At 43.6% G+C, this 16,230-nt stretch overlaps 1 long non-coding RNA gene across 1 annotated transcript; it reads left to right on the top strand.

The window, feature by feature from the left end:
* The first annotated feature begins 8,423 nt into the window (after positions 1–8,423).
* Positions 8,424–16,230, top strand: LOC116750527. The gene is made up of 3 exons (XR_004349035.1): positions 8,424–8,574; positions 12,908–13,052; positions 16,043–16,230. It is a non-coding gene; the product is annotated as an uncharacterized LOC116750527 (long non-coding RNA).

Raw genomic sequence — 16,230 nt, 5'->3', positions numbered from 1 at the left:
AATCCTGAGTGGGAAGAAGTACGACCGCACTTTGACAAATATTTATCCAGGTAACACGTTTCTACCAAAGCAACAATTTGAAAAGATTTTCCAGGAAAAATGAAATTGAACGAAGTCTAAACAGTTTCTGGTAGTAATGGCTCTTTCCAACACACACAAGTAAACATGAGACAAAAGTTTTATTTGGATAATGTCCTCCCATAGAAGAAAGTCAATATGCTAAAACCTGGGCGTTACTAAGCAGAGAAATTGGTTATAAATGCAAATAATTACTTTGAAAGAATAGTTGAAGGAGATGGTCACCAAATAGTAGTGTCATCACAACAGTGACCATGGTTAATAATTCCAAAATTCTCACAGCTTTATCGTATGTGCTCTCATTTAACTGAACCCTCTGTATAAAAGCTGTGCCATTGTCTCCTGCAAAAACTTAGTCCAGGCGATGAAATAACAAGACAGCTTGGGTTAAAAGGGCAAGTTTATTCTGCTTTGTTGTTGATCTAGATGCTCGGCTTATTTTCTACTTTGTCTCTTCAGAGATTCCAACATTAGTGCAGTTCCTTTGAAGGACTCCTGTGTGCTTTCTTGACATTCAGACTGTTTTTTCAGTCATTGGTGGGGCCGATTAGCAATGGAATCCAATGGTCACCCCCAAAATCTAGTCCAGATTTCTAGGTGCTGGGAATATAACAGCGAGCAAAGGAGAATGAGTCCCAGACTTCCTGGAGCTTATAGACTATTAATCAAACAAATAATTATAAAGCTGAAGCTCTGTGAAGGAAAAGGACAGTATGTTTGAGAGAGAAATCAAGAAAGTATCCTTACTCGTGTGAGGATTATCAGTGGAGGTTTTATTCAGCTAGGAGTAACAGAAATCCAATGAACTGTAGCTTAAACAATTTAGGGTTTGTTTCCTCCCATTGGGGGATGAGAAGTCTGGAAGTAAATAGACCAGGGTTGGCATGGCAGCTCTTCAGTGTCATCAGAGTGTTAGCTTCCTTCTAACTTTCTGCCATCATCAGAATATTGTCCTTGACCTCATGCTGAGTAGAAGGCTGCTGGAGTGCTGTTCGTCATGACAGAGGTCCAGGAGCAGCAAGGGTCAAATGCAAACAGGGCTAGCTTGCTTGCTGGTTGAATTGACCTCCCTTTTAGGGAAATTTTCCAGAGGTACAATCTTAACAGCTTCTCTTCACACCTCATTGGCTTAAACTGTGTCACGTGGCTACCCCCAGTTGCAAGGGGGGCTGGGAAACGTAGTGTTTTACTGGGAACTTCACCACCAACAAAACCAGAAGGATGCACCTAACAAGGAAGAAGGGAGAATGAATCCTGGATAGGCAACTAGCAATCTCTGCTACAGAATAAAGGTTGGAGGAAGCTCCTTTGAGGAAGTAACATCTAAGCTAATATCTAAAAGTGAAGAAGAGCTTCCCTGGTGGTGCAGTGGTTGAGAGTCCGCCTGCCGATGCAGGGGACACGGGTTCGTGCCCCGGTCCGGGAAGATCCCACGTGCCGCAGAGCGGCTGGGCCCGTGAGCCATGGCCGCTGAGCCTGCGTGTCCGGAGCCTGTGCTCGGCAACAGGACAGGCCACAGCAGTGAGAGGCCCGCGTACCGCAAAACTAAATAAATAAATAAAATAAATAAATAAAAAAAAATGAAGAAGAGTATCCTGTACTAACAGCAGTGGGAGAGGCACTGCAGGAAGAGAGACCAGCAATATAGGAGAGACAGAAAGAAGGGGAGTAGGAAAGAGCTTAGCTTTCCAGGTTGAGCATCCCATCATGAACAAGGTGAGAGGATTCTAGCCCTTATCTGGCTTCCAATGAAAGGCACGAGGACTGTAGTCAAAGTATGCTGAGTAGGAATATTAAATGCCTGTTCTCAGAAAGAGAATATTATGTATCATCACTCCTCCATGACTCATGCCTTCCCAAATATCTTCAATGTTGAGCGCTTAGTACTTTTTCCACCAGAAGTATGAAATGGTGGTCCCTCTTCCTGCCAAACTTCACGTCAGCTTTGTTCTGGGCGTAGGAATAAAAGAAATCCTGTTTCCTGTCCTTTGTTTCCTGGCTGCAGCCTCTGGTTCCGCCCCCTTCTTGGTCTCACAGTGTCTGTTTCCGTCTAAGGCTCTCAAACAAGCCCACAGATCCCTTTTCTCTTCCACAGTTACTAGTTAGTCACACAGAATTATCAAAGTGGAAAATAACTTCTCTCCCTTTGTGAGGTTTTATTTTTCCCCCTTGGATCTTTTTGTTTTGCTTTATTCTTAGGTTAATTTCCCAGACTCTTCTCTGCAAAGCCAGGAAGAAGCTAAGCAGGTGTGGAGAGCCTGCTTCTCCTAGGGAATATACTGGAGCAACGTTGGTTCCAGACCAGAAATGACATAATCAGGTCACTGGCAACAAAACGAAGACAAGGAAAAACTCCAGGGTTTTCTATCTTGGGTGTGGGAATTGAGATCTAACACTATGGCCAGGACCAGGAGTAAAGGGTACCTTGTCTAAGAGAACAGCTTCTGAATTTGTATAGGTTCTCCCATTTCTAGGCTGGCCGACTTTCGACAAGTTATTTAACTGTTCTAAAGTTTGTTTTTTTGCACTTATAGAAGAGGAGATAATAGTTCCTACCTAATCGAGTCATTGTGAGGATTAAATAAAACAATGAAAGTAAAGTGTTTGTTGAGTGCCACATTGAAAGCACTCAACAAATGATCATCATTATTATTACTAGTGAGATTTAGATCGGGTGCATTTTTAATTAAAATAATAAATAATGTTATTGATTCCAACAATAAGAAGAAAATATATGGAAGATTACTGGTTCCTTCATGGAGAGGCTGGCTTGGGAATCGAGGACATGTACAAGATTGGTATCACCCTGAGCCCTTCCTCTATTATAAACTCCTTAGAGCGAGGGTTACTTAGCCTGGATGATATTATCCAAATGTGTTCTCAGTTTGAGGTCAGTCCCAGCTCTCCAACTCCCCTGGGCAGTGCCAGAGGATGAGGGAGAGACAGCCTGCTCTGGGTTCTCTCTAGGATAACAGTGGACTAGTCTATAGATAAATGAGAATTCCAGATTTAGGAATTGTGTTTCTCACTCTCACGATGGCAGAGAAATCTCTTTGACCTCTTTTGGAAAGGTCTCTTTGAATCTTTCCGCTGCTCCGTTAAAACTATTCTGACGGGGCTTCCCTGGTGGCGCAGTGGTTGAGAGTCCGCCTGCCGATGCAGGGGTCACGGGTTCGTGCCCCGGTCCGGGAATATCCCACATGCCGCGGAGCGGCTGGGCCCGTGAGCCATGGCCGCTGAGCCTGCGCGTCCGGAGCCTGTGCTCCGCAACGGGAGAAGCCACGACAGTGAGAGGCCTGCGTACCGAAAAAAAAAAAAAAAAACAACTATTCTGACGTTGACTGTGATTCAGAGCTTCATTTCTCTATCCCACCAAACCACTAGCTTCTGGAAATTAATTGTTGACCGAGATGAGAGGATTTAAGCATGGCACCATGAGTATGCCTGTTTTCCATGTCACATGCATTTATTAGCTCTTTGCTGTTTCAGTTGGGATAAGCTAGGTTATGCTGTAGAATCCAGTGGTCGTGAAATCTCTGTGGCTTCAAACAACAAAAGGTTATTTTGCTCACACTACACATCCAGATCCATCTCAACTGACCCTGGCAGGGAGAAGGGGGACATATAAAATCATGTTCTGATTGTTAAAGAGTACTGCCCACATTTCAGTAGCTCATGTAGGTCCTGGTAGCCACACCTAACTTTAGAAAAGAGTTCTGTTGTCCCTGTGTAAGGGTTTTTCTCATTCAAATGGGCCTACCTGTAGCCAGTGTGATCTAGTGGGTTTCTTGAACCTTTGAAATCATCTGGTTTGAAATTGTCAAGGACTGACCAGTGATCTAATGAAACTGAGGGAGGATGGGGGTTTTGAAGTGCCCGTTAAGAGTCCCTTTTGAGAAAGCAGTAATGTGTCATCTTTGCACTATGTTCAAAGTCAAACCTGTTCCATGCCTCACACTTGAGCCTTGAAATAGAAATAGAAAGTTTGGGCCGTAAAACAGTCAAGGTTTGTGCAGGTTATTTTCCTTGAGAAATGATCAAAGCAATCTTTGTAAGGGTAATAGATTTAGTTTCTTGAAACTTTTCCAAGGGAGAGTTCAGGACAGAAGTGTTATGATAAATATGTCCATGCAGCTTCATTGCCTTATTCCCAATGAATTCTGCTCATAATTTAGAAGTTGAGAAAGTCATCTACATGGTTGAAGGATGACTTCAGATTGCACCTGCCACTTAAAACACCAAGAACACACTGGAGTTTTGGACTGTTTTGAATGAAATGTGTAAGTGGAGCCAGCAGAGATCTCACTGTTCCTAAGTCACAGCTTATTGCCTGCCTATCACGCGCCCTGCACTGGGCAAATCATTCTGTACACATTATCACATTATCATTCTGCCAACAACAGGCAAGACTGCAGAAGCTTTGCGAGCTTACGGAGTTCTGCCCAAGGTCACTCGGCTGGTACAGGGCCCAGCCAAAGGCCTGAATCCAAAGGCCAAACTCTGAAGTAATAGCAGGGAATGAACAAGACTCTACTGAGGGAACCGTATAGACTTGGTGGGAAATTTTGGTTGGTTGTTTATGTCCTTATTTGGCTGTTTTCCACATTTGAGGAATGGAGGCACAAAAGGATATAAATGGGTCTTATATCTACCAAAGATTAGCTCTGGTTCTGAAAGTAATAAAATAACATTATATCCGGTCCTCAACGGAGAGCATCATAGCTAGATTTGAGCATTTTGTGAGCTAACCAGCCCTGGAAAAAAGTATGATTGATACTTCAGCCTTTAGCTTATACTTCCCCTTTCAGATTTTTAGAAACTTCCACTCCTCATGAACTCAAGCCAAAGCATGACTGTGCCTAAAAGATGGAAGAGGAAGAGCTTCCAGGGGTCCCAAGTTCAGAATCACCTGATGCTATTTAAAGGCTTAACCAAACTTACATTGGCTGAATTTTCTAGGGGTACCTGAATTTTCTATTTCCTGGGAAGGGGCTTCTTGACACTAGCCCTTCTTTCTCCTAACCCCGTGCTGGTCCCTAGGTCTAAAGACCCTACAAAATAGTTGTTGGTTCCACAATAATTTTTTGAGCACTTCCTCCATGCTAGACACGTGTGGTGAAACCGTGATGGACAGAACATAGTTCCTATCTTCCAGTACTTTATAGTCAGGAAACAGAACATGACACGAACAGTGACTTCAATTGCCATTGTATTTGAGATGCAGTGCCTCATTTAATACTCTTTCCAATGATACTTTGGACTAAGCAGGCACCTTCCATTTAAGGCAATAGGGCACAGTGGAAGGAAGGCTTGGGGACAGGTAGGGACACACAGATAATAAATGATTAAGTGATCCTGTTGCCCACTAGCCCTATTGTTTAACCTTACTGAATTCAGTTTTCCCCTCTGTAAAATGGGGATAATAATATGAGTATGAAGGGCCGTTACAAGGATTAAATGAGGTAATGCATGTAAAACATCCAGCATCATGCCTGGTTCACAGGAAGTGCTCAATAACTGTTAGCTAGAGTCATAATAATGAAGACGTCAACAAAGGCAAGAGATAGTAATAACTGTAACAATGAGATGGGGTAGAAATAAAATAGAGGTTGCTGAGAGGAAAGGGTTCAACCACTAAACCACTAAAGCTGTTTCCTCTGTGGTAGTTATGCCTTAAAATGCATATTTGGATGCAATTTCCAACCTCCTTTTAAGTACTTAAAGTGTAGGCCTTTTCTTAAATTTGTGTGTAAAGGTTGAGATGCAGCTGAAGGAGAGATGGTTTAAATGGAAACCAAGCTCTTTTCCTTTTTCCCTTTTCTTTTCCTTCCCTGAGGTCCAGAACAATGAACCTCCTTTAGATAAAGAGTATTTACCCAAAGCCTGTTTCCATTTAAGGTATTTCAGCAGGATAGTGAATAATCTCTTATCCTATTGAGGAGGTTTCACTGTCATTACTGGAACAAAGATGTCATTATTAAAATAAACTGGACTTCCCATAGAATGGTTACTTTAGTTAAAAGAGCATTATTCATAATGGCTTTATAAGAATGGAAGCTATGACACCATTATCATATAGAGCACTATCAACTCGATTCTAAGAAACAGGATTCCTTGGTGGCAAGCAACAGACCCAACTGTGGCTCATTTAACCAAAAAAAAAAAAAAAAGAATTTATTAGAAGGGTATGAGGTTGCTCATAGATGCCAAGGAAAAACTGGCGAACCAGGTTCCTGAAAGCACAGGAACCAGAATAGCTCAGGGAGCAGGGTCCCTGGTCACCCCTACCAGATGAATCAACTCCATTTATTTTCAGTCTCTGCTTCATTTGTCCCAAGATTTAATTTCTTGAGAGAGAAACTCTGGTTGGCCAAACTTAGGTCTTGGGCCTACAGGTCAGCCAGGGGGCATAGGAGCACCTTGATTGATATTCCCACCAAGCCCGCCTGGAGTGGGAGAGGGCTTGTTAGTCCCAGGAGAAACTGAGGTGCTGCCACCACAAGGGGGACTAGATTATGGGAAGGCAACAAGAGTTTTACAACACAGAGAGCCTCTGGGGAAGAGATGTTAGGGAGGGATCATCGCCACAGGACTTAGTGGGGAAACTGCGGCCCTGAATGAGAGTAGTTTGCCTGAGGGGTCACATGTAACAACAGAAATGAAACGTTCTGACTCCTGCCAGCCACATGGGAATTTCTTCCTTATTCTGTCCAGCTTGCTAAAGCAGTGGTTCAGAGACCTGGCAGTGTCTCAGGATTACCTGTGGAACTTGTGAAAAATAGAGGAGCTGGGTTTGGCATGGGGCTGGTGCCTCTGTATTTTTAATAAGCTTCTTATCTGATTCTGTTTACAACCAACTTGGAGGCCCACTACGCCAAGCCCCCACAGGCTCCAATATAGAAGAGGAACATTGTAGAACTAAAAAATGGAAGAAAGTGGCTTTAGGGAAAAGATTCAGGTTTGTTGATAAAAATGTTTGAGGTCCAATTAGTGTTAGCTATCTTCATGGTTTGTGGTTTGGGGGATGTGAGGACAGGGAGAATTCTTCCTTGTTTATGACGAGCCTAGGCCAACTGGATCAGGAGGTTAGGCTGTTGTCCCAGGAAGCACTTGCAATGGAGCACCGGAGAGAGAGGGCTGGGGCCCCTCTGGGGCTGTCCTGACCATCTGTGGTGCTGCAGGAGAAGGGTCAGATTATGTGGGTAGATTACCCAAGTGCTAAGATCTGGAGCACAGAAAAGGGTTGGGAAAAAGACCTGAGCTGGCACAGACAGGAAAGGGATCTGTTACCTTTATCGTTTGTCTCATCACAACTGATGACAGGCCAACCTAAGTCTCTTAACCAACTTGGAACATGGAGGAGAAGGAGGAATGCTATTCTTCTGCTGGGGATCTGCATTCCTCCACTTCTCACCTGCCTACTCACATCCATCCTCCAGATCCTTGCTTAAAGATCGTCCTCCGGGCTTCCCTGATGGCGCAGTGGTTGAGAGTCTGCCTGCCGATGCAGGGGACACGGGTTTGTGCCCCGGTCCGGGAAGATCCCACATGCCGCTGAGCGGCTGGGCCCGTGGACCATGGCCGCTGAACCTGCGCGTCCGGAGCCTGTGCTCCGCAACGGGAGAGGCCACAACAGTGAGGGGCCCGCGTATCGCCAAAAAAAAAAAAAAAAAAGATCGTCCTTCTTCCTGGCCCCCCTAATCTAACTAGGCCCCCCGCTGTTCTCTCTTGTGGACACCTGCTCTTTTCTGGGGCCAGTTTCTTGGCCGTGCAACCTGGGCAATCATACAGGGCCTTGTGCTTAGAAGGACTCCGTGCTTAGTTTAATGCTCTTCTGTTGCCATCTTGAAATTCCTCATAATTTTTGAACAAGGGGCTCTCCATTTTCATTTTGACTGAGTTTTGCTGATTATATAGCTGGCCCTGTTCTTTCCTTTCCTTAAACTTAGCACCATTTAATTGCAGTAGCTCTAACATCTAGCTCTATGCCTACCACTATAGTATAGGTTTGCTAAATATTAACTTTAACCATTTGAAATTATTGTTATTTATGTTTGACTTATTAAAAAAAACATTCATATGGTTCAACCTAAAATACTCTGGATGGATGAATAAATGAATGATAGGAAGAAGGAAGATACCTTGAACACAATGGGTTGCTGACCCAATATCCACTTCCTTCCTTCCTACCTTTCTTCCACGAATTTTGATCAAGCGTCCGTCCTTTCCCTAGTGACTCAGAGGAGGAGACTCCATCCCTAATTCCAGAGTAGATCCTGATCAGTCTCCATATTCTTTCTCCTAAGAACAATCTTTCTTCTTCCTCTAGACATTGTCAGGTTTGAAGGAGACTCCAGGAACTGCTGCAGCCATCTGCCAGTCTAACAAGTAGACCAGCTCAAAGCAGAGAGCAGAGGCCAAGGAATTTCAGAAAAGCAGAACCAGGATATGTTGTGGATGGACCCTAATTTACCCCTGAACTTCTTGTTACGTGAGGTAATAAAATTTCTGTATTGTTTGTTTTGGTCATCTATTGCTGTGAAACAATTATCCCAAAATGGAGTGGCTTACAACAGCATCCATTTTATTTTATTTTATTTATTTATTTTCTGGTGATGTTTTATTTTTTATTTTTTTTCACATCTTTATTGGGGTATAATTGCTTTACAATGGTGTGTTAGTTTCTGCTTTATAGCACAGTGAATCAGTTATACCTATACATATGTTCCCATATCTCTTCCCTCTTGCGTCTCCCTCCCTCCCTCCCACCCTCCCTGTCCCACCCCTCCAGGCGGTCACAGTATCCATTTTATTACAGTTCACAATTTTGTGGTCCAGGAAGCCAAGCAGGTGATTCTTCTGTTCCATGTAGCATCAACTGAGGTCACTCAGTGGTATTCAGCTGGCCGATGGCCTATCTGAAGAGTCTAGGATGGCTTCTCTCATATTTGGCATCTTGGTGGTGATGGCTCGAAGTTTAGGTTCAACTGGAACCTTCAACCAGAGCACGCCCATGTGGACTTTCCTGCGTGGCCATCCAAGGTGGTCAGACTTCTTGCATGAGATGCAGGGCTCCAAAAGTGTTGTAAGAGGCAGAAAGTGGAAGATGCCAGGCTCTTCAGGCCCAAGCGTGGATTGGCACAGGGTCATTTCTATCATGTACTGTGGGTCAGAGCAGGCACAAAGCCCACCCAGCTTCAAAAAGAGATGACATAGCTTCTACCTCTTGATGGGAAAAGTACCAAAGAGTTTATGGCTATCGCTAATCCTCTGTGTTACATAAGTCAACTGGAAACAGGTTTTCTGTTATTTACAGTCAAAAGGATCAGAAATCATTAAAGAAATTCAAGGTTCTCTCAAGACTGGGAAGGTCTTTCTTCCTGTTCCTCTATTATAGCGGTCTGTAAACTTTTTCGCAAAGAGCCAGATAGTAAATGTTTTAAGTTTTACAGGGCACACAACCTCTGTTGCGACTACTTGGCTTTGCCAATGACGTATGAAGCCAGCCATGGAAAATATATAAATGAATGAGATGTGTTCAAAAAAATTTTTATTTATATCACTGAAATTCGAATTTTGTATAATTTTCATGCATCATGAAATATTTTTTTTTCCAGCCATTTAAAAATGTAAAAGCCATTCTTAGCTTTTGAGCTATACAAATAAAGAAGGCAGGCGGAATTTGGTCCCTGGACCATATTTTACCTACCCCTACCGTAATGCAAGCTTGCTGCAAGCTCAGGGGCTTCGCATGTGCTGACCCTCTGTCCTCTCCGAGGTCTTCATGTGGTTTGTACCTTCTCTTCATTTGGGTTTTAACTCAGATATTACCTCCTCAGAACAGCCTTCTCTGATCACTCTATCTAAAATAGTCCCCTAACTCTGAAACATATTATCCCCTTATATTTTCTTTTATTTTTAATGTCTTTTTACTCTGGTAAAGGTCACATAATATGAAACATACTATTTTAACCCTATTTAACTGTACCGTTCAGCGGCTCGAAGTACATTCACGTTGTTGCGCAACTCTCACCATCATCCATCTCCCGAATTTTGCACCTTCCTAAACTGAAACTCTGTCCGCTTCAAACACTAACTCCCCATTCCCCTCCTCCACACACCCCCTCACCCCCAGGCCCCTGGCATCTACCAGTGTACTTTCTGACTCTATGAATTTGACTATTCTAGGTACCTCGTATAAGTGGAATCAAACAGTATTTGTCTGCACTTAACATATATTGGAATGCATTTTTAAAGTTAATATATATCCTGCAAACAGATTGTACCTGTTTTTTTCCCCTTGTGCAATACAGTAGGTACTCACCAGCCAACTACTTCATATATAGTAGCGTACATACATCAATCCCAGTCTCCCAATCCATCCCACCTCTCCTCTCCCCTTGGTGTCCATACCCCTTATATTTTCTTGATAGCACGTCTCACTGTCTGACGTTTTGTTCATTTATTTGTTACGTTTATGTGCTACCTCTCTTTAACCTTCACTGGAGTAGGACCTAGAAGCAGGCCTCTTGCCTGTCCTATTCTCTTCTGTACACCCCTTACCTAGCACAGTGCCTGGCATGTAATAGATGCTCAATTAAATATTTGTTGAATTTGAGTTGAATGGTTACAACGCAGTGCTCTGGGGCTTGACAAGAACATGGAAGACTACTGAATTTATACTTATGTAATGAGAGAAAGATAATTAAAGCAGAAGAAGGAGATCACCTTGTCATCTGCACTCAGAGAAGCATTGGTCCCTTTGTTATTTCCCTGTTATTTCAGGAAAAAGCCAAAGGAAAAATTCTTATCCTCATATAATTCTGAAGAAAGTTATTTTCCATTCTTGGCAGATGTCTCCAAACAGGTACCTTGCCTGTATGGAGGCAGGAAATGGGGATACAACCTTATTTGAGGAGAGAGAGTGTCATCTTGGTAGTTGTGAAATGGTGTCTGGAAGCTAGATTCTTCTAGACCACTAAGGTATGATTTCCCAGAAATTCCCAAGACTCCTGAGGGAAAGTGGCAAAGGTCCTGGGTGTCACGGCAACGGTAGAGATGACAGAGTTGGGAATCACATCAGGCTAAACTTGTCATCAGGAGAGAGGGAAAAAAAGCAGCAGGTACGACATTTGGGACAAGAAGACTTGAGCTCAAACAGAGTGTACCGAGTGGTGTTGGGTGGTGGCCAGAATCCAACCATTTGGCAGTGGGCTTTCCAAGCCTGGGCACAGAAGTGGCTTCCATCCAGTCCTGCCTCTACTTATTAAAACAAACAATTGGCAGGGTAGAAAGAGCCTGCTGTAGGTGAATACAATAAACAGGAAGAGTCCGTGGGAAGCCGTGAGGGCCACAGCAGTGGATCTTAGAACTTAGGGCTTTGTAAGTTCAGTGAGCTCAGGTGATGAATAGAGCTCTGGGACACAAAGTAGCAATGGAGAGGGAGGCTGATGCAGGAGGTGATGAGAGGCTGACCTGAAAATGCCGGGTGTAGTGTGGATTGCATTCATAGGATGGCTGGCCGAAGGAAGTGACTTTGACTTTAGACAGTTGATTCCCAGTTGGTGGGTGAAGCAGAAACAAGAGAGGTGGTATTGTGTCTCTCATGTGGACTTTTTGGTTGCAAGTGGTAGAAAAGCTAACAAAATGTTGCCAAAGTTTAAAAAGGGAAATTTTTAGTTCACGTAATTGAGAAGTGTAGCTTCAGGTATGGCCAGATCTGGGCTTTCCAAGAATGCCTTTAGTACTTAGTCTCTCTCTCTTTCTTCATCTCTCAGCAATTCTTTCCTCTGTATTAGCTTCATTCTCGGACAGGCTCTCCCCGTGATGAAGTGGTTCACATTAGCTCCTGGTGTATACCCATCCAGCTTTAAGTTCAGTAAAGAATTATCTTTGGCCTGGTCTCTCTAGCAAGTCCAAGAATACTACCTCATTGCCTGATTGGTCATGTACCCATTCTTTAGCCAGTCACTGAACCCAGGGGGTTGCAGTGTTTTATTGACCAGCTCTGGGTCACATGCCCTCTCCTTGAAGCCCAGTGCAGTCAGCTCCACCCAAATGACCTGGACTAGAAATGGGGAAGAAAGTGGTTCCCCAAGAAAAACTCAGGTGCCATTACCATAAAAATGGGTATGGATGCTGGGTAGGCAAAAAACAAAACAAAATGAAAACAATAAAAAACCAGATGATCAGATGTCTACTACCAGTAATCACCACACTCACATAGAATTGACCAGAAGCCACCATCTTTATCACCAGCACATGAAAATAATACTAACTGAATGCTATTGTCAGGTCTTAGACATTCAGCTGTTCTCATACTGACAGTTATATCCTCTGGTTTAAATCAGCATTAGGGAGTTAACACCAAGAACAGAAACTAATCATCGTAAGTGGAAAAAAACCAGTTATCCAAAGTGATTTAAAGCAAAAGCACAGAATAGCACAAACTTGGCAATGAAATTTGGTAACTAGAAATTCAACTATTGCCCAGTAGCCCTTGGATTTCAAGCTTCCGAAACTCTAGAAAAAAAGAAATGCTCATTTTTATCTAGATTTTTCTAGAGACCTATTTCACCTTCAACTTAGAAATAATTCATGAAGCCTTTCTGATACCTGATAATGTGTGTGTACTTGGGTCCTATGTGTACCTCACTTTATTTCCATGACACCACACCCTTCCAGTCCTCCACATTTCTGACTACTCCATTTCTGTGTCCTTTGCCCAACCCTGAACCATTGATGTTTTCTAGAGCTTCATCGTTGATCCCCAGCTCTTCTCTTCTTACAAACTCTCACAGGGTAGCTCTTCATTCATTCTTTTCAACAGGTGCCCAAGGAGAGCGTCCTTTGTGCCAGGTACTGTGCCAACCATCCTTGAAGGTTAACTCCTGATCATCCCATGTGCTAATGACACCCAACTCTCTGAAGTCCAGACCCCTCTCCCTTCAGATTCACACTTGGACATTCACAAGGTAGGTAATTTATAAATAGTTCTTGAATGAATGGATAAATGAATGAATGCTTTTCCCTTAATGTTTCAAGTTCAACATACCTAACAATGAAATCATCTTCCTGCCTGATCCTATTACTACTTGTACTTGGTAATGCCCTCAAGCATAGAAACCTCGGTGTTATCCTTACCTCCTCCTTCTTGTCTCCTTCACATCAAGTTCCACTAATTTTAACTCAATATTTCTTAAGTCTGTCTCCTTCTCCCCCATCTCCCCAGCTCCTGCCCTAATTCAGACCTGCAGCACCTTCTACCTGGACGTTGCCATAGCCTCCCTACTGGTCTGCCTGCCTCTAAGCGTGTTCGTGTAGCAGTCACACTCTCCTGCTTCAGTGGCTCTCTGTTGCTTATGAACAAAGATCATACTCCTTAAAATGCTAAATAAAGTTCCCTGTGTCCTGCTCTCTGTCTTCCTTTCCAGTCTCACCTTATGAGTGGTTTGCCTCGAACGTTTGTGGTTTCCTACACACAGCACACAGATTCATGGCTTTGCTCGTGCTGTACTTCCTGTTTGGAATATGACCTACCCTATACCCCCATTTCTGCACATAATTTAAGCTTCAGCTGAGGTGCCATGTCCTCTAGGAGGCCTTGTCAGTCCTCTTCAGGCTGAGCTGGGTGTCCTCTGATCGGCTTTCATAGCACACTGGGCATCCCTCTGTCATTGCACTATTAAGATCAGGTCCTCTTGCTGCCACCTGGATTCCCTTGTGAGTTCCTTGAAGACATGGGCATGTCTTGTTCATCCTTGATTCCCCAATGCCTAGCCAGTACCTGAAACACAGTAGGATTTCAATAAACGTCTGTTGAAAGTCTATGTTTCCTCTTAAGTAGAGCAGGTGTTTTAGCCTTGGTACTTTTATAGTGTGAAAAAGGCACCCCCTAAAATACTAAAAGCTAAAGGGTATGTTATTCAAGACCAAGATCAAGATCGTCAAGGGTTATCAGAGGAAACTTGGAGGTAATCTAATTTGCATTTTCTGGCCCAAAAGATTAACTCCAGGCAAGTGTTAAAGACCCTAAAATATTTATGCTGATCTGATGCCTTGGGATCAGAGAATGACTAATAAAAAAAAAAATCAGGGCTTCCCTGGTGGCGCAGTGGTTGAGAGTCCGCCTGCCGATGCAGGGGACACGGGTTCGTGCCCCAGTCCGGGAAGATCCCACATGCCACGAAGCGGCTGGGCTCGTGAGCCATGGCCGCTGAGCCTGCGCATCCGGAGTCTGTGCTCCGCAACGGGAGAAGCCACAACAGTGAGAGGCCCGCGTACCGCAAAAAAAAAAAAAAAAAAAAAAAAAAAAATCAGGCATTTCTCCAGCATAAACAGTTTATTTACTTATAGTCAGATCTTTTAAGCCTTTTCCCAAATTTTCAGACTCATATTTTCTAAATTAATTTGAAGTCCATATGGATTGTCAACCAGATGGAGCAGAGTGAGTTGGGGGAAAAGATGGAAATGAGATGAGAAGAGGTATCCTGGGTCAGATCATGCTTTTCCTTTACTTTGGAAAGATGGAAAACCATTGGAGGGTTTTGCTCAGAGGAGATTATTGATGCAATTTAATGTTCTGAAAGGATCACTCTGGCTGCTTGGAGGAGACTTAACTACAGGCAGCACGGGCAGAAGTAGAGAGACTAGTTTGGAGGCTGCCGTAATAATCTAGGCAAAAGAGGATGGTGGCTTGGACCAGCGTGGGAGCCAGGGGGTAGAAAAGTAGTCAGATTATAGGTATATATTGGAGACTCAGTCAAGAGAATTTGCCAGTGATTAGATGTGGATTGTAGAGAGGGAAGAAAAGGACAGCTCTAAGGGTTTTGGCTGGAACAACTACGAGGATGGATTTGCCATTGGGAAGAGCAGGTTTGGAGAGAAAATCAAGAGTTCAGTTCTGGTCTCTTTTTAAGTTTGAGATGTCTATTTAGATATATAATACAAGGAGAGTATTGAGCATTCAAGTTATGTGTACCTGTCTGGAGTGCAGAGGAGAGGTCGAGGTGAGGATAGATATTTGGAGGCTGTTAGTGTGCAGATGGTATTTGCAGCCATGAGCCAGGTTGGGGTCATCTAGGAGGTGTGTGTGGAGCGGAGGTTTGAGGAACAGCCTGGAATGATCCAGTGTTCAGAAGTTGGGAAAATGAGGAGGAATCAGCAAAGGAAACCAAGGAGGAGGGACCAGTGAGAAAGGAGACCCAAGAGGCAGTGAGTGGGTGGTGACCCAGAGGCCAAGGAGAGAAAGATTATTGTGCCTGAAATAAGAAACAACCTACCAAGTTCTAATTTACCCCAAGTCTCACTGGATAGTGTATTTCTGTACGCATGCACACATGCGTGTGTGTATGTATAATTTTTTGGCCTGGGGTTGCCCAGCTACCATATATTTCCTTTGTTCCCTCCCCCTAGAAATTCTGCATCCATGTGGTCCCAGACTCCATTACTGGGTCTGGGTGGTCGTGAATCTCACTAGTTCTCTTTTCCTCTTGTGGCCACTACAAGATCATTTCACCTTCGTTTCTACACTTCTAAGGAAAGCCTGAAGCCCTGAGCACCTGCCAGGACTGCCCATTCATAAAATCATTCATTTATTCATTCGTTCATTCATTTCACTAGATAGTTACTGGGAATTTACAATACACAGACACTGTCCTAGGCCCTGAGGTTACAGCCATGAACCACATAGTCCCAGCACCATCTTTGCCAACAGGGACCTTACATTCTAGCAGAGTGGGGAGGAGTGGGGCAGAGGGAGACAATGTGTGTAGGGGGTCAACAAATAAACAGAATAACTTCAAATTGTTGTGTCTACACTGAAGAAAACAATCAGGGGTCTAAGATTTAGAATAACAGTGAAGACTAAGACTGGGGACTAGTTTCCAGTAGGAGGGCAGGGAAGCTTCTCTGAAAACTAAGATCCTGATGTCTCCAAAGTAACCAGCAAATCATTTTCTTTTAGGTCCTGAAATGATCCTGGGGCTCTTATAGAACAAGGGCGGAAACCCACCTCCGGTTCCACCTTTACGTGAGCACCTGCCCTTGACAATTTATGGGATTATGCTGAAAAATCAATCTTTTACAATTTCACCTAACATCTGCCAGAGGAAACAAAAGCTTATTAAAAGGGCACTCATCAAAGTTCATCTT

This window comes from Phocoena sinus, chromosome 3 (assembly GCF_008692025.1).
Source record: "Phocoena sinus isolate mPhoSin1 chromosome 3, mPhoSin1.pri, whole genome shotgun sequence".
NCBI lineage: Eukaryota > Metazoa > Chordata > Mammalia > Artiodactyla > Phocoenidae > Phocoena > Phocoena sinus.
This window is presented reverse-complemented; position numbering and strand designations above follow the sequence as displayed.